At 43.2% G+C, this 18363-nt stretch overlaps 1 long non-coding RNA gene and 1 other non-coding gene across 2 annotated transcripts in view; both read left to right on the plus strand.

Annotated features, from left to right (window-relative positions):
- Positions 1-18363, plus strand: part of LOC129711622 (uncharacterized) — a 68385-nt gene that overhangs the window by 23195 nt on the left and 26827 nt on the right. The window lies entirely within an intron of this gene.
- On the plus strand, positions 9276-9382 carry LOC129711778 (U6 spliceosomal RNA). The gene has a single exon (XR_008725922.1). It is a non-coding gene; the product is annotated as a U6 spliceosomal RNA (small nuclear RNA).

Below are 18363 nucleotides of genomic sequence, written 5' to 3' on the forward strand. Positions count from 1 at the left end.
GGACCTGGTCGCGGGGGAACTGCCGTGAGGGAGAGGGAAGAACAATGGAGGACCTGTCGTGGGGGGACCACGGTGAGGGAGGGGGAAGAACAATGGGCAGTGGATTACAAAAAAGCAAGACTTTAGTACAAAAATACACAATTAGAATGAAAAAGTCCATGTTGGTGCAAAAGATGATCTGAAATGTGACATTGCAATTGGGTTGTGCAGGTTGGTTCAAGAACATGATAGTTGTAGGATAGTAGTTGTTCCTGAACCTGATGATGAGAGTCTTCAGGCTTCTTGTACCTCTGGCTTGATGATAGCAGTGAAAAGAGGGAATGGCCTGGATGGTGGGGTTCCTTGATGATAGACGCCGTCTTCATGTAGATGCGGTTGATGGTGTAGAGGCTGTGCCTGTGATGGACCAGGCTGAGTCTATCACTCTCTGCAACCTCTTGCATTCCTGTGTGTTGGAACTTCTACACCAGGCCAAGATGCAACCAGTCAGGATACTTTCCATCTTTACAGAATCCCACTCCCTCCTCCATCATTCAACCTCAGGGATTTGATTGACCTTTTTCCAGTGTTGCTTCATCCTAGTGTAGATTCGGGTCAGCACACCTCATCTTTCACTGTTGCTCCATCGGTCCTCTGGTCCCCTCTGCTTAAGTCCATCCAGTGCTTCGCTTGGACTCTACAGACTACCTTGCCTCCTAATACTCCCCCAAGCTTTAGATCCATTCTTTTGAAACATTTGAATCCCACAATGACCTGCTTCAGCGGATCTGATGAATGTGGCTTAAATGGGACCACACAAGGAACTGCAGACGCTGGAATCTTGAGTAAAATACAAAGTGCTGGAGTAACTCAATGGGTCAGGCTACACCTCTGGAAGACATGGATAGGTGGCATTTCAGGTTGGGTCCCTTCTCTAGACTTTGATGTTCTTCAACCCAAAACATCTCTTATCCATGTCCTCCAGAGATGCTACCTGATCCACTGACTTACTCCAGCACTTTCTGTTTCAGCTTAAATGGACGATAGTATTCACTTGTTGCATCCCCAGTTTAATGATTTGTGTGTGGGAGTCGGAGGCTGCACACACCTGAGATGATTGAACATCCTCCTCTCTCCCCTTTTCAACTGGTGGGAAATGCACTACAACTTCTTGATGAGGCCACCGAGTTATAATGCAGTTGTGTGCTGATGAAAATAAGGCAATGGACCAAGTAATGATAAGTGGGTTCGGAAGGGTATTTGATGAGTAGTCTGGTTGTGTGCTATATGACTCAATTACTCTCTCTATAGCTCTACAAATCATCTACCAGCTTGGATGAATGATCTTGCCCTTTACTAGTGGAGCAGATTAAAATCAGTTGTACAAACTCCTCAGAAGTATTAAAGCACAGGAATCTACTGCAAAGAAGATGGCTGTTCAGCCCATTGTGTGCATGATGTCAACAATGTACCAGTAATTAAGGCAGTAAATAACATGGCAGGTTTTAATTGCCTATCTTCTGCCATACAGTTAGTGTTAAATCATTTTTCTAAAGGGTCTACACATAAGGCACCACACAGACTAATAGAGCAAAACTGGCCTATTGAAAAAGTAATTTTACAGTCAGAATGATTTTATCTCCAGGAAATAAAGGTTTTTAATGGTGCTTTCGGCAGCAGTAAGCTCTGAAAATTAATAATGAGATCTATCAAAATGGTAAAATCAGTTTTATATTCTTCCTGGGAAGGAGGAAACAACAATTCGGTACAGTTATAAATAAAAGATGAAGGTTGGTGTAAAAGAGCTTGATTACACATTCATTACTGAATTATATCAACTGGCCTATTTGTTCAGCTGTTTATATAATTACACGTCTGTGTAACATGCATAAGTTCATTTCTTCCAAAGTCTGTTATTGTAAAGAGTTCCCTCTTCACGCACGGTAATTGCAATTGATTAGATTTTCGATTATGAATAAAATAGTATTTTGTTGCAATATTGGGACATATTATAGATAACAGTGTGTGAAATTCTTTCTTTTAGTCCTTTCAAAAATATACATAAATATATTTTTTTAAATGTCAGGCTGGATAGAATTCTGCCAGGAATATGAAATTGTATTTTGCTAGAAAATATGGAGACCATTTCTCATGGAGCAGAGAAGAGTCTGAGATTTAATTGTGATCGTTAAAGTTATGAAGAATTCACTGATGAGATGAGAAAGATTGAGATGGCAACATTTTCAGGGTTTATCAATTTCATGTCAACCTTTTACAGTTTAGTTTATTGTCACGTGTACCGAGGTTCAGTGAAAAGCTTTTGTTGCGTGCTATCCAGTCAGCGGAAAGACAATACATGATTACAATCGAGCCACAGTGTATAGATACATGATAAGGGGATAACCTTAGTGCAAGGTAAAGCCAGCAAGGTCCGATCAAGGATAGTCCGAAGGTCGCCAAAGCGGTAGATAGTAGTTCAGCACTACTCTCTGGTTATGGTGGGATGGTTCTGTTGCCTGATGACAGCCGGGAAGAAACTGCCCCTGAATCTGAAGAGTTGGGGAGATTTTAGAAGAGAGCAAAGGGAGTGCAGTGGAAAAATTAAATAGCATTATTTCAGGAATGTTAAGTGGTCAATTTGAAGTGTTATCGAGTCATAGTCATAGAGCGTGGAAACAGGCCCTTTAACCCAACTTGCCCACACCGTTCAACATGTCCCATCTAAACTAGTCCCACCTGCCTGCGTTTGGTCCATATCCTTCTAAGCCTGTCCTCTCCATGCACCTGTCTAAATGTTTCTTAGACGTTGTGATAGTACCTATTGATAGGTAATATTTTCCTTTTGAATAGTACAGGTGTCAGGGGTTATGGGGAGAAGGCAGGAGATTGGGGTTAGGAGCGTGAGATAGATGTCTACTTTTGCTGTTGTTGATCGAGTGCTTGCTGCTTAATCAGGACACCGGGTAAGATCATAGCACCCTGTGACACGCAGAGTTTTATATCCGCATGAACAGATTGTTAGGAACCTGTCATAGTGTTGCATCTCTCCAGTGATACACTGAAGAGTCACTTTAACTTGAGAGGGAATTGAACTTGGTTACAATGGATAGAATTGCTACAGCTGAAACCAAGCATTGACAAATAGCTTGTATTACTTGAAGCCATTTTCGAGAGAGTCAAGAGTGGTTTTTATTGTCATATGTTCCACACAGAACAATACAGCAACACTACATAATATGTAAACATACGGTGGTACTGTAGACAATATAATAAGCAAAAAGTGCAATAAATCTATATATATGCACATACATGAAACATACAAATAAACAATAATGGTTCAAAAAGGCAAAACCAATCCCCCCAATATCCATGTAGTCAGAGCTTATTTGGAGGTTGCAGTGCTTTATAGCCTGATGCCTGTAGGGAAGAAGGGAACAGATTATAAAATATAGTCACAGAAAGCTGGAGTAAGTCAGCGGGACTGGCAGCATCTCAGGAGAGAAAGAAAAGGTGACGGCTCTTCAGACTCTGAAGAAGTGTCTCGACCCGAAAAGTCACCCAGAGATGATGCCTAGCCTGCTGACTTACTCCAGTTTTTTGTGACCATCTTTGGTTTAAACCAGTATCTGCAGTTTCTTCCTACAGATTATGACATATAATTTACCAAAAGCATTCTTACCACAAAAACTAACGGATTACATTTTGATCAGGCTCTGTTGATTAGGATCTGTTAAAACTATTGGTCAAGCTGTTATTGTTTTGTCATCTGAGAACTGATTCAGTTGACGGCACTGTTTCTCTCTGTCTCCATGATACTGTCAGGGCTTCAGTCACAACTTTAATTTCGGTCCCTATTCTCAGTGGACTGCAAAATTTATTTTCTTCCCTTTCCTTGCTGTCCACTATCTGCCACGGATTCTGTGTGGCACCTCTTCTCTGGCATGTAATCCAAGTTAGTCCACCTCTCACTTGCTGTTGTATTCTCTGCTAATCAATCATTTTATATCACGGGAAGCTGACATGATTCTGTCTTTCTGCACCTTTGTCTCGCTGATGTGATCTCTTTGGTTCCCTTGACAAAATCTATGCAGTAGGCTCGCCCTCTTCCCATTTGAACAAACTATATAAATCAATCTCTCCGTGGGTCAGTCTTTTTCTTTTCTGTCCAATATCCTGTGTGAATCACTCTTGCTGTCTCTCTCCTTCCAGCACTTGTTGTAAATCAGTCTCTTTTTCTGTTCTATAACCAGCACAAATAATTCATCTTTTATCACCTGACACTGTGCATGAGGCAATGTTTCCTAATTTAACACCTTTTTTTAAATCTCAGTTTATCTTTTAGCTCAATGTCATTGATGGCAAGTCAGTGTTTGCTTTGCTCTCTGAATGAATTAATTTTATATTTTTCTTTCTCACTCAATGAACTCTTTCTATTCACAAACGTTGGTGTTATCACACAGTGACATCCTTTTCGCAGTTGGTGCTGCTGCCTCATTGCTGGAGAGACCATTGTCAAATTTACCACCTCTCTTATTATCTATGTATCCTTACATTTAAACCCTTGTCCCTCCTGCTCATTGGAACATGTGGGTCCTGAACTCTGATCAGCTCGTCTTTAAATGACTCCCATTTGTCAGATGTGAATTTAGCCCGAAACAGCTAATCCAAGCATTTTCCCCCCAGCTCCTGCTTAATAATATTAACATTTTCCCTTCTCCAATTTAGTATTTTTTCTCCAGGTCCAGACTTATTAATAACTATCATAAATCCAAAGGAGTTGTGATCACTATTCCCAAAATGCTCTTCCACTGAAACACCAGCAACAGGCAAGGCTTGTTACCCAATGCATGGTTGAATGTGGTCCCTCTAATTAGACTGCCCACATATTATTTCCAGATGACATCTTGGTTACGTCTAACAAATTCTGCCCCATCTAAGCATCTTGCACTTGAAGTCTCATTCAGTGTTTGGGAAGTTATGGTATGGTATGGTATTTTATTTGTCACCTGTACCGAGGTACAGTGAACTTCATTTTTGTATACTGTTCAGTAGAAGTATCACTAGTCATAAGCACTTGGATACATATTAGACAAGCACCTCAGATACAGTACAAGTGTATAGCAGTAGTACACTGAGATAGTATACAGAATCGTCAGTTAGGCGCCATTTTCAAGTCCCAGTTGTTGTAAGTGCAGGGTTCTTGATCTGACCATGAAGGACCATGAAGTTAATGCCATCCACAATGACAACAGTGTTCAGTGTGGGGGAAGGAACTGCAGATGCTGGTTTGCATCAAAGATAGACACAAAATGCTGGAGTAACTCAGTGGGACAAACAGCAACTCGCGAGAGGAGGAATGGGTGACGTTTCGGGTCGAGACCCTTCTTCAGACTGAGTTAGGGGAGAGGGAGTCACAGAGATAAGGAATTGTAAAAGTTCAAAAGAGATGCAGATCAAGGAAAATGTAGAATAGACCATTGTTAGATGGTAGAAGGTGACAACAAAGCAAACAGAGACAATGTAATCAGGGGGACAGTCAGACTGGTTGGAGAATTGGGAAGGTGGAGTGCAGGCTCGGCAACCGTTTTTCTGAACACCTCCGCTCAGTTTGCCTAAACCTACCTGATCTCCCAGATGCTAAACACTTTAACCCTACTTCCCATATCCACACTCACCTTTCTGTCCTGGGCCTCCTCCATTGTTAGAGTGAGGTCCAGCACAAATTGGCGGAACAGCTATGGTGAAATGCTATGAAATTGAGTTTGGTGGCCTGCACTCTGCCTGAAATTCTATGAAATTGAGTTTGGTGGCTTGCACTGCCTGAAATGCTATGAAATTGAATTTGGTGGCCTGCATTCTGCTTGAAAAGGAATAGCCATGAGTGAACTGCCAGCCCACCAGCCGTGAGTGACTGATCTGCCGGCCCACCAGCCCTGAGTGACTGATCTGCTGGCCCACCAGCCCTGAGTGACTGATCTGCTGGCCCACCAGCCCTGAGTGACTTAGCTGCTTGCCCACCATGTCTGAGTGACTGAGCTGCCAGCCCAAGAATACATTCGGCCCACAATGTCCATCTGGAAACCAGTCCCTTCGGCCCACAACACCCATACTAGCGCTCAAAAAGAGCCCCCACCACCCACTGGTTACCAATGTTGGAATTGGTGGAGAGGTAGAATATTGCGTTGGGGGACCAGCCCTCCCGTGTGAACATGGGACCCAACCGGACTCACTTAGTCTAGTTTCCTCATTAAATGAGCCCTCTGTGATGCATTTTGAATTCTTATTTTTTTTCTAAGGTGTTGATTGCAGTGGCGAAGATGAGAGATACAGAATTGGTAAATTAAGTAATGAGTGAAATCCAGGAGTTTAACGTCGGGAGTCTAATCTGCAAGATGATACCGACCGTAAAGCAGCTCAGGACATTTGAGGCTGAATTTCCATAAGGAGATTTCCCTATCCTTCAGATAGTAACAAAAAGCTGGAGTAACTCAGCGGGTCAGACAGCATCTCTGGAGAAAAGAAAGAAGTGACGTTTAAGGTTGAGATCGTTCCTTCAGCGGAAGATCTGTGGTAAAGTTCTGCTATCTGTAGCTCATAAAACCCTCTGGTTTCCACCGATCTTCTGTCAAAGCTGTGTCGCGAGGACTTCTGCAACAATATTTTCCATTTCATTTGCTTCTTTAGTTTGCAGCAATGGGTGTGTGATGTTGGCTAGCGTTTAGTTTCTTTCCTACTGTTGAATACCACATTAAAGAATTACGTCTGATGCAGTTCTTTACAGAGTTTTAAGCTTGATTAATGAATGTCAATATGCATTACTCTCGAAGACTAACGAAAAAGATGTTAAGCATGAAATAAAAAGGCATTAAATATAACGTGTTTGTTCACTCCGTCATTGTTAACCAGTGATAGTCACATGAGAAAATTATTAAATGGTTGAATATTAATGGAGATAATATTGTTTGGAGATAATACATCGCAAGTGAAGGCTATGTCACAGATGTATGCTGTTATAGCATACAAAAGGACACAAAGTTCTGGAGTAACTCAGCGGGACAGGCAGCATCCCTGGAGAATATGGATGGGTGACCTTACTGGTCGAGACCCTTCTTCTCGACCTGAAACGTCACATATCCATGTTCTCCAGAGATGCTGCCGGACCTGGTGAATTACTTCAGAACTTTGTGTCCTTTTGTGTATTAATCAGCATCTGCATTCCTTATTCCTCCAAGTTCCCGACGGGTTGATTCAATTAAAATTGCTTTGGGGGATTTAATTGGCATCAAATTAAATTATTTGCAGAAGGTGTACAATAGTTGCTATATTATGTATGCTTTAAGGCAAACAAAATCTGCCCTGGTGTTCTCATTTGTACAAATTCCCTTTGAAAATAAATAGAAATAATCTTATTATTTTTGTGTTTGAATTCACCTAGCGGAACGCTTCATATTCTTGCTGTATTTGCCACTTAATAAAATGGTTTTATGTTTTCCATAAACTGGGTTTTGGACCTACTGTAAACTTATCTTCAGCAAACCTGGGGATATATTTACTTTGAGATCAATTGATGTCATTGTTAATTAAAGAGGGATCAGGAATGGATCGTTGCCTTATGGGGCTGTCCCACTGTGGCGACCTACTTGGCCAGTTTAGAAGAGTTTGCCCTCGACTCATACTCGCAGCATGGTCGACACGAGGTCCTATGAGGTCTTTGTAACTCTCCTTCATGCTCGAGGGTAGTCCCCACGTACTCGAGGCCTCAGCTAGGTCGCGGTGTATTTTTCAACATGCTGAAAAATGCTCACGAGTAAAAAAAAGGTCGCCATGGAAAAAATCTATATATTTTTTACTCGTAGGTATCGTCGATGTAGGTCATAGTAGGTCAGCATGTTATTCGTAGGTAATCAAGGGTAGTCAAAGGAAATCAAAGGTAGTCGAAGATAGTCTTAAACATAGTCGAAGGGAGGTTGAAGGAGATCGAAGGAGGTCGTCTTCACTCTCCACTATTCGGTGTCCAATTTTCCCAAAGTTCGTCGAAACTAGTCTTCTACATAGTCTTCAACATTACACTTTTTCAAACTCTCTTAAACTCTTCTAAACTCGCCAATTTATCGCCGCAGCGGGACAGCACCCTAAAAATGTAATTTGAAAATTTGTAATTTCAGAAATCGGTAGAAAAGGATATTTCAAAACATAAAATGTATCAAATTTAATATTAATACAGTATCTTTAAATTAAATGATTACGAGCTGGTTTCCATTTAAATGAGGAGACTGGTTCCCACGTTTCTGCCTGGCGTCTCGGATAGAGAGATTAGAATAAATGGGTTTTGAGAGGGTGACTTCATTTATTTCTGTAAAGAGAAAAGATTAAGGGTAATGATGAAGAGTCAGGCATAGCGCAGGTCTATTTAAAAAAATGATAGGCTTGTTGGATCATTTCAATTACGTTGAGTTTAATTACAGGGGGTTTAGTTCAGTGTGATTGTATTATAATGGAACAGTAGCTAAAGCAGTTGCAAAAAGTGAAACCCTGTGAATTTTAGCGGATAAGAACACTAATAGGTGATTTATTTGAGCCATACAAATCGAGAAATGTTCACGTTTAAGCCGTAGTCTGTGCTGATTTAGCTGATGTTAGCAGGTTCCCTATGAGTATTGTATTTCCCGAGGTTAGAGAAGGGTAACATCAGACAAGTGCTCACTTATGTGACCCCAAGGGCAGGTTTAGGGTCATCCTGCGATGACCCTATTTTGCCACCATCTATTCGAAGCTGGGGTTATATGGAAGTGATGGATATTCAAAGCGGCACAGTAGCATAGCTGACAAAGCCGCTGCCTCACAGTGCCAAAGACCCGGGCTTGATCCCAACCTTGTGTGCTGTGTGTGTGGTGTTTGCACGTTTCCCTGTGATGGTGTGGGCTCCCTCCGGGTGCTCCGGTTTGGTCTCGCATCGCAAAGATGTGCGGGTTTGGAGTTTAATTGGCCTCTGTAAATCGGCCCGCGTGTGTAGGGAGTGGATGAGAAAGTGGGATAACGTAGACCTAGTGTGAACGGGTGATCACTGGTCGGCATAGACTCGGTGGGCCGAAGGGCCTGTTTCCATGCTGCAGTTCACGCTGAAACAGAGATGTCAAAGTTTTCTGAAGAAAACACTGGAATCAGCGACACGAGAGACTGCAGATGTTGGAATTTTGAGCAAAAAACAAAGTGCTAGAGGATCTCAGTGGATCAGGCAATGTCTGTGCGAGGATTGAACAGATGACGTTTTTGGGTTGAAAACCTTCTTCAGTCACGTGCTCGCTTCGGCAGCACATATACCAAAATTGGAACGATACAGAGAAGATTAGCATGGTCCCTGCGCAAGGATGGCACGCAAATTCATGAAGCGTTCCATATTTTAAAAAAAAGTTTTTAAAAATACAAAAAAAAGAAAACCTTCTTCTGTCTGACCTGAAATATCATCTGTCCATTCCCTCCATAGATGCTACCTGACCCGCTGAGTTCCTCCAGCGCTTTGTCTTTTACTCTGGAGACAAGTTGATTATTTCACTATTGATTATTCTATCAAGTAGAAAATTTCTCTCGTTGCCTTAGGTGCAAATTTGAATGCTGTGTCTCAGAAACTGCAGATATTTAACGTGACTGCATGGTGCACCTGTAGTATAATGAGATTAATGACATGCAAATATTGCAGCGACCTTTATTAGAAAAAAAGTTCAACGTTTCACAAACCACAGGAGCACGAAATGACTGGAAGGTGAGCAGTCTGCATTTTAAGTGTAACATCTGAGAAAAAGACCTTAAAAGTGGTGCAGCTGGCAAGATTCTAATGTGAAACGGTGCATGAAGATAAATTGGCTGCAATTAAGCACATTGAAAATGGCAGAGCACAGCCCAGGTGTGCTTGAGAGTCAAGTTCCCAAATTTATTCAATGGGGGATGTTGGCGGAAACAAGTGAAGGGCCAAATGTTTATCAACGGATACGGAGCAAGAGTTGCCTGCCTTCGGTCTTAGCCGTATTATAGTCACACAGCTGATACAGCACTGAAACAGGCCCTTCGGCCCTACTTTCCCATGCCCACCATGATGCACCATCTACACTATTCCCACATTTGGCACATAACCCTCTAAACCTTTCCTATCCATGTACCTGTCCAAATGCCTTTTAAATGTTGTTATAGTACCTGCCTCAACTACGTCCTTTGGCAGCTCGTTCCATATGCCCACCGCCCTCTGAATGAGAAAGTTGCCCCTCAAGTTCCTATTGAATCTTTCCCCTCTCACCTTAAACCCGTGCCCTCTAGTTCTTGATTCCCCTACTCTGGGTGACAGACTCTGTGCATCACCGTATATAATCCCCTCATGCTTTTATACACTATTGGTCTGCAAAAGCAAAACAAATTTACAAAGGCGGCTCCAAAATTTGTGAGCAATTTTGTAAAGGTAGGTTTTGTCGCATTCTCTGTGCTTTGTATGCTGCTTGCTGAATGGCCTCTTTATTTTTGTGTTCTCTTCATCATATATATGTTTGATGACATGAAAGAAAATGGAGGGACATGTTTTGATCATGACATTGTGACTGTGATAGAATATAGATAGAATATAGACCGAGTGAGTGAATGGTTGTAAACCTAGCAAATTGAGTTTAATGCAGGATAGTGAGAGGTCACAGACTTTAGTAAGAGGAAAGAAAAGGCAAATTATTAACTAAGTGGTAAGATCACAAAGAGGGTGGCACAGCGGTAGAGTTGCTGCCTTACAGTGCCAGAGACCCTGGTTCAATCCTGACTACGGGTGCTGTCTGTACAGAGTTTGTACGTTTTCCCTGTGACCGCGCGGAATTTCTCAAAGATCTTTGGTTTCAACCCACACTCCAAAGACGTACAGGTTTGTAGGCTATTTGGCTTAGTATGAATGTAAAATTGTCCCCAATGTACGTAGGATAATGTCAATTTGCAGGTATCACTGGTCTGTGCAGGCTTGGTAGGCTGAAAGACCTGTTTCCGCGCTGTATCTAAACCAAACAAATTGAATGAAGTGCAGAGAGATTCAGGAGTTCTTGAGCATGTTTCACCATTTTTTGGTAGGCATGTGTAGCAACTGGCAAATCGGTCTTTATGGCCAAGTGGTTGGAGTCAGAATTATTAACTAATTTCTCGAAACACCCTGCTTCACTCTCCCCTTCCTCCCCCTGCCCTCCCCATTTCCTCCCCCCTCTCACTCCTCTCCTCGAACCTTGGTTGACCTTGCACCTATTTCTCCCCTCCCACTCCCCTTCCTACATTCCATCCTCTAGCTTCATAATTCGCAACTCTTTGATCCTTTTATCTCACACCATTGTCTTTTCATCTGTGGCCTTTGTCCAAACATCTGCCTATCAAACCCCCCTCCTCATCTGTATCCGCCTATTACTTGGCAGGCTTTGCAACACTTTGCCTTTTGTGCCCTCATTATAGCTTGGTTCAAGAATGGGTGTTGGTTTATGCTCAGTAACTGAGTTGTGGGCAGCATAGTGGCGCAGTGGTAGAGCTGCTGACGGAGGCCTGGGATTGATCCTGACTATGGGTGCTGTCTCTATGGAGTACCTATGTTCTCTCTGTGACCTCCTGGGTTTTCTCTGGGTGCTCCGGTTTCCTCCCATATTCCAAAGACGTGCAGGTTTGTAGCCAATTTGTCTCTGGCAATTGCCCCATGTGTGTTGGATGCAAAACTGGGATAACATAGAACAATTGTACAGGTGAACGTTAGTCAGCGCGGGCTTGGTGGGCCGAAGGGACTGTTTCCAATCTGTATCTCTAAACTAAAGAAAAGTAAACTAAACTATATAACTGCACACCTGTCAGTTTTGTCTTGCTGCCCGGAAAGTTCACGCGGCAGTAATCAGGAGCAGAACGAGCAGTGCATTGGTCAAGTGGGGATTGATTAGAGGACGCCAACTTGCTTAGGAAAGTTAAGTTACAGCTCAATTGCAGCACTCCCTCTGTTGTAGTGGCTGCAATTAACTTTCTTTAAACATGGCAGCAAACCTGAGGCCTTTGGAATATACAACTCGGATATCTTTATCAATTGCTCCCTGGGGGAGAGAGACAAGCTGTTTCAATATAGTCTATTATTTTGAAGCTTCTGCCCTTTCATGCTCTTCTTGCACGGAGCTGTGAATGATTATTTCACCGTGCTGGCGCTGAATTTTGCTACAACAAAATTTAAATTCTATTTTACAGTGTGAAGAATTGCCAAGTGACTAATGGTAATAATTAATGGTAATCGGTAAGTGGCTGATACGAGCAGACCGACATATCCAGTCTCCATCTTGCCACTGTGGGTGTTTCAACAACTCTGGAGTGAGGATGGTAATTTAGTTTATTTTAGAGGCACAGCGCAGAAACAGGCTCTTTGGCCCACCGTGTACGTGCCGGCCAGCAATCCCCTCACATTAACACAAGCCTACAGATACTAGGGACAATTTTGCATTTATACCAAGCCAATTAACCTACCGAGGAAACCGAAGATCTCGGAGAAACCCCACGCGGTCACGGGGCGAACGTACAGACTCCGTACAGACAAGCACCCGTAGTCGGGATTGAACCCGGGTGTCTGGCAGTGAAAGAGCTGCAAGGCAGCAACTCTACCGCTGCGCCACCGTGCTACCCAACACGGCACAGCACAGTAATTATGGCTGTTGGTGGGAGGATGAAGGATTGTCTATGATCACTGAGTGTGGGCCAAGGCCATAGCGATGTAGAGTGTAGGGGTGTCGGACTCAGAGAGAAGGAGAGCCCGCTGGCACTAAGTGACCACTGGATGACTAGTGTGTCTCCCAGCCCATGAGACGTTCCATGAAAAGGTCACACGACTCAATCAAGCGTGGTTAGTGCAACCCTGCCATGAATTGTTAAACACATAATAGTTAAATTATTGCACTAACGCCCAGTTCCTAATATTCACAGAACTCTGCAGGTCAGGCAGCATCTGTGGAGGGAATACACCATTGAGATTAAATGCTGGAGTAACTCAGCGGGACAGGCAGCATCTCTGGAGAGAAGGAATGGATGACGTTTCAGGTCGAGACCCTATCTGAAGAAAAGTCTCGACTCGAATCATCACCCATTCCTTCTCTCCAGACATGTTGCCTGTCCCACTGAGTTACTCCAGCATTTTGTCTCTATCTTCAGTGTACACCGGCATCTGCAGTTCCTTCCTACACAGATCCATAACATTTCAAGTTGGGTTCCTCCAGCGCTTTGTGTTTTGCTCAAGATTTCAGCATCTGTAGTTTCTTGTGCCTCATTTTTTTCTCAGACCTGGAATCCTGAACTCATACCCAGTTCCCAAACTCATACACAAGCAATTGCAGATGCTGGAATCTTGAACATTAATTAGACTGCCATTCAGTTAGAATGAGGTCCAAGAGAGCAGAAGAGGTGTATGGTGAGTTTAAACGGGGTGTCTGAGAGGTGAGAGAGATGGATTCCTCTGGGGTATCTTCGTGAGGGGAGGAGATGGATGTGGAAGAAACAACAAATCAGTGTTAGTAGTAACGAATTCCAGGAACACCTTATACTTGCTATTGAAACGTGGACCAAATGGACAATTTATTTGCACAAACTGAATGCTGGAAATTTGAAGTAAAACATAAAAATGCAGCGGATATTGAGCGCAAGCAAGATGCTTGAGGTGAAGCAGTGTGGCACAGCAGTGAAGTGGTAGAGTTACTGCTTTACACACCAGAGACTCAGGTTGTCTGTACGGAGTTTGTGCGTTCTCCCCGTGACCGTGTGGGTTTTCTCCGAGACCTTCGGTTTCCTCCCACACTCAAGACATGCAGATTTGTAGGCTAATTGGCTTGATATAAATATAAACTGTCCCTAGTGTGTGTAGGATGGTGTTAGTGCACAGGGATCGCTGGTCGGTGTGGACTCGGTGGGCCAAAGGGGCTGTTTCTGCTCTGGATCTCTAAACCAAACAAAAAATTAAACATTGTCTGTGGAGAGAGAAACATTTATCAGAGCTCTGGATCCAATTATTTTTTTCTCTCGTCCCATATGGTGTCTGATCGGCTGAGCATTCCTGGCAATTTCTGCTTTGTGTTGTTGTTGTTCAAGTAACCAATTTGTTGTGTAGAAACAAATCTAATCGTTATCTTTGCACTCCAAGTTGACTTGGACGAGACTGGAAGGTAATGTTTGACAGTCCCAGCAGATTGAATGAAGGTCTCTTCAGCAAGTAGTGCATCACCAGCAATAAAGGCAGCCTCCCGACATTGTGGGTGAGTGGTGATAAGTTCCTGGTAATAAGTGTAGTTGAGGAAACCGTTATGGAGAATATGGAGATCATTGAGGCCCCATAGGGCACTGGTCAGACCGCATTTGGGGTATTGTGAGCAGTTTTGGGCCCCATACCTGAGGAATGATGTGTTGGCGTTAGAGTGGGCCCAGAGGATGTTTACGAGAATGACCCCAGGATTGAGCGGGCTAACATATGATGAGCGTTTGAAGGCACTGGGCCTATACTCGCTGGAGTTAGAAGGATGAGGGGGGATCCTCACAGTAACTTACTGAATAGTGAAAGGCCTGGAGAGAGTGAATGTGGGGAGGATGTTTCCACTAGTGGGGCAGCTTAGGACCAGAGGCCATAGCCTCAGAATTAAAGGGCGTAACTTTAGGAAGGACGTAAATAACGTGGCAGTGAAGGTACCAAAGGTCAATGATCTGGCAACTTGAATGTAGCTCAACTAGCCTCCTTACCAAATTTCATATATTTCTTTACAGTGTAGAAGGAGGCTATTTGGCTCATTGAGTCTGTGCTGGCTTTCAGAACATTCCTATTGCCCCCAGCTATTGTCTTGGGATTTAATCTCTCTGGCGTTGCCATTAACTCCGCCTCCTCCCCCCACTGCCATCCCTCCAAATACTACCGCCAGAACCAGCCACCCGCATTGAGTAAGTAACGGTGGCCAATTAGTCAAACAACCAGCGTTGGGATGAGGGAGGAAACTGGAGCACTAAATTGGTCCATGTGACAATAAACTGACCTTGAAACCTTCTACAAGCTATTATAGTCAATCGGCAGGACACTGATTGTATACACAATAAACCGCCCTGTTCCTCAGTATCTTCATTAAAGGGTATACCACCCAACTACTTTAAAGTGGTATGAGTGCAGCAGGCAACGTTTGCAAACATCTTCCAAGTGTGTTGTGTCATCAGTTGGCAAGACTTCAACTGAGGGAATTAAATTGGACATCTTCAGAAATATTAAGGGGGTAGCAAAATGATTTTCTCTGCTGATGCAGCCACCAGCTGCCTTTGAAATGAAGGCCAGTGGAGCGATTGTGTGGGTGGGAGAGCAGGTGTACTGTATATCGGTGCACAGGGAGTGCTGAGTTGCCACAAGGCCCTATGCTGGTCCCATCCTCAGCTATTCTTTATTTATCATCATTTGCTTGCATCATTTCACGCTTTAGGCTCATTAAATCCTCAGGCTTGATGTAAAGCTATTAACTCGGTGGAGCTCAGCTGTTTTTTTGTGCTGGGGTTGCTCTTTCCGTCTTGTGCGGGCATTTGGAACAAGGACAAATGAACTTCCATTATCTCTGTATCTTTTCTTGGAACACTCTAGTATGACATTGGATTTTGTTTCTAGAATCCATTTCTAGAATTATTTCCACGGATTTCCCCAGCTTTTTAGTGTTTATTACTGGGATTTTTTTCTTAGTCCTTTGCATATGCTTGGAGTCAACGAGTGCAGAAACAGGCTCTTAGGGTCAACCCATCTATTTCAGGTTAGTTCATCGTCATGTGTACCGAAGCACAGTGAAAACATAGAAACATAGAAAATATAGAAAAGTAGGTGCAGGAGTAGGCCATTCATGGCCCCAACTTCGACCTGCCTCCACCCACCTGATCCCTTTTAGCCAAGGGCCACATTCAAATATAGCCAATGATCATGGCTGACCTCAGGGAAGTCCAACTCAGTATTCTGTAAAACTTGCCTTCTCTCCTGCCACAGAGGGTAGTTGAGGCCCCCTGAGGGAGTTAGATGTGGCCCTTTAGCCAAGGGGAAGGGGGTACATCTAACTCCCAGCCATGATCATTAAATATAGGCCAATGGGCCGAATGGCCTACTCCTGCACCTAGCTACTACCTTCTGTGGCAGAGAATCCCAGAGATTCACCACTCTCTGTGTGAAAAATGTTTTCCTCATCTCGGTCCTAAAAGATTTTCCCCTTATCCTTAAACTGTGACCTCTTCTTCTGGACTTCCCCAACATCGGGAACAATCTTCCTGCATCTAACCTGTCCAACCCCTTAAGAATTTTGTAAGTTTCTATAAGACCTCCCCTCAATCTTCTAAATTCTAGCGAGTACAAGCCGAGTCTATCCAGTCTTTCTTCATATGAAAATCCTGACATCCCAGAACAAAAACTTTTATTGCGTGCTATCCAGTCAGCAGAAAGACAATACATGATTACAATTGAGCCATCCACAGTGTACAGTATTATTTAAGAGTGTGGAGTGATTGTAATAAGTGTTTGTGATCTGCTGCTGTGGCTAGCACATAAATAGTCGCCTGGGTTGGGCGCAGACCTAGGCTGAACCTCAATTGCCTTTCTATATTAATTCCATTTACCACCTCTCCCACCTCTGCATACCGACTGCTTTCCCTCTGCTCTTTCTGTTCAAATTCTGTTCAAATCCTGTTAAAGGTCTCAACGCAAAATGTTAAGTGTCCATTTCCCTCCACAAATGCTGCCTGACCGGCTGAGTTCTTCCTGCAGCTCTAATTTTTGTTTCCTCCATTTACTAGAACTTGGTCCATGGCCCGTTGACAAGGGCAGGCTGAGCCACAGGCTGATTCCACATCAGAAAGATAGCTGCGCTGTATCCACCTAATAAGGCACTGGAACCTTGACCTTGGGCTCAAGTGTTTGGAGTGACGGGGAACTATATAAACCCAGGGTGTGAAATTTAATCCTTATGCAATATCCATGACCGAGTTTGAAAGTTTTTTTGATGAAAGATTATCAATCTGATACATTAAGTCAGTTTCTCTCTCATAATTTCCCGACTCTCACCAGAATACCTTTTTTCTTTGGAGAGGCAAGAGAGTGCAAATGTTGGAATTTGAACCAATAAACGAAACTGCAGGAGAAAGTCCCGATAAAAGCTCCTCGCCTGAAAAGTCAACCATCTCTCCACAGGTGCAGCTGCCCAGCTGAGTTCCTCCAGTCGCTCGTTTCTTACTCTCTTTATTATTGATTTGCTGCATCTACCGTCATTTGCACTTGAAAAGCCACAATGCGCTGTATGTCTTCTGAAATTATATCAGGATTTGACATAAATGCAATTAATCAGGAGGACAGTGAAACTAGTCGGAGAACTGTGGTGGGGGAGGGACAAAGAGAGAGAGTTAGAGCAAGGGTTACTTGAAGCTCTAGAAATCAATATTCATAGCGCTGGGTTGTAAGGGGATAGAGGAACTGATATGCAGACCAATTATGAAAAGATGTACAAGGAACATTGTTGTCATCAGTTAGACTGGTCGGAGAACTGGGAAGGGGGGGGGGAATGGAATGGAGAGAGAGGGAAAGCAAGGGTTACTTGGTTAGAGAAGTCAATATTCATACCACAGGGGTGTAAGATGCCTACGCGAAATACGAGGTCCTCCAATTTGCACTGGGCCTCACTATGACATTGCAAGTGGCCCAGGATAGAAAAGTCAGTATGGGAATGGGAGGGGGAGTTAAAGTGTTTTGCAACTGGGAGATCGCGTATGCCCAGGCTGACTGAGCGAAGGATATGTCCCTAACTATAACTTAGATAAATAAGAATACTTACCCTAACAATGCTTCTCATGATTGCATACACTATGAGGTTACCCCTCGACCTCCAACGCCCCAGGGGACGTAATCCAAGTCTTTCCAACTGTTCCTCATATATAATACTCTTCAATCCAGGCAAGATCCTGGTTAGACCCATCTGTTGTCTCTCCAAAGCACACACTGCAAAGTGCTTGGTTGGGGACAGCACCACACAGTGTTTAGAATCTGTGAAAACAGTTGCTGTGTGCTGGAATATTATTGTATTAAAGTTTAAATGTTATTTCCTTGGGCAGACAGTTCCTATTATTTTTACACACTTTACTGCAGGGTGAGTTTGTGATACAAGTTTTGCTTTTATTATGTTTTAAAATTCGCTATTGACAGTTTCAGGCTATGTTAATGTATCAGGAAAATATGAGGCATATGTAATGGTGGATAGGGAACAAGCTTTGCTTAGAGTGATGGCTGTCTCTTGAGTATCAAAGATGTTGATCCAAATCTAGTAGAAATTTTAATTTGGTTTGTAAACTCATGGAGGAACAGTAGGCAGAATCTTGCCA

The sequence above is a fragment of the Leucoraja erinacea genome, chromosome 30 (genome assembly GCF_028641065.1).
Source record: "Leucoraja erinacea ecotype New England chromosome 30, Leri_hhj_1, whole genome shotgun sequence".
Lineage (NCBI taxonomy): Eukaryota > Metazoa > Chordata > Chondrichthyes > Rajiformes > Rajidae > Leucoraja > Leucoraja erinaceus.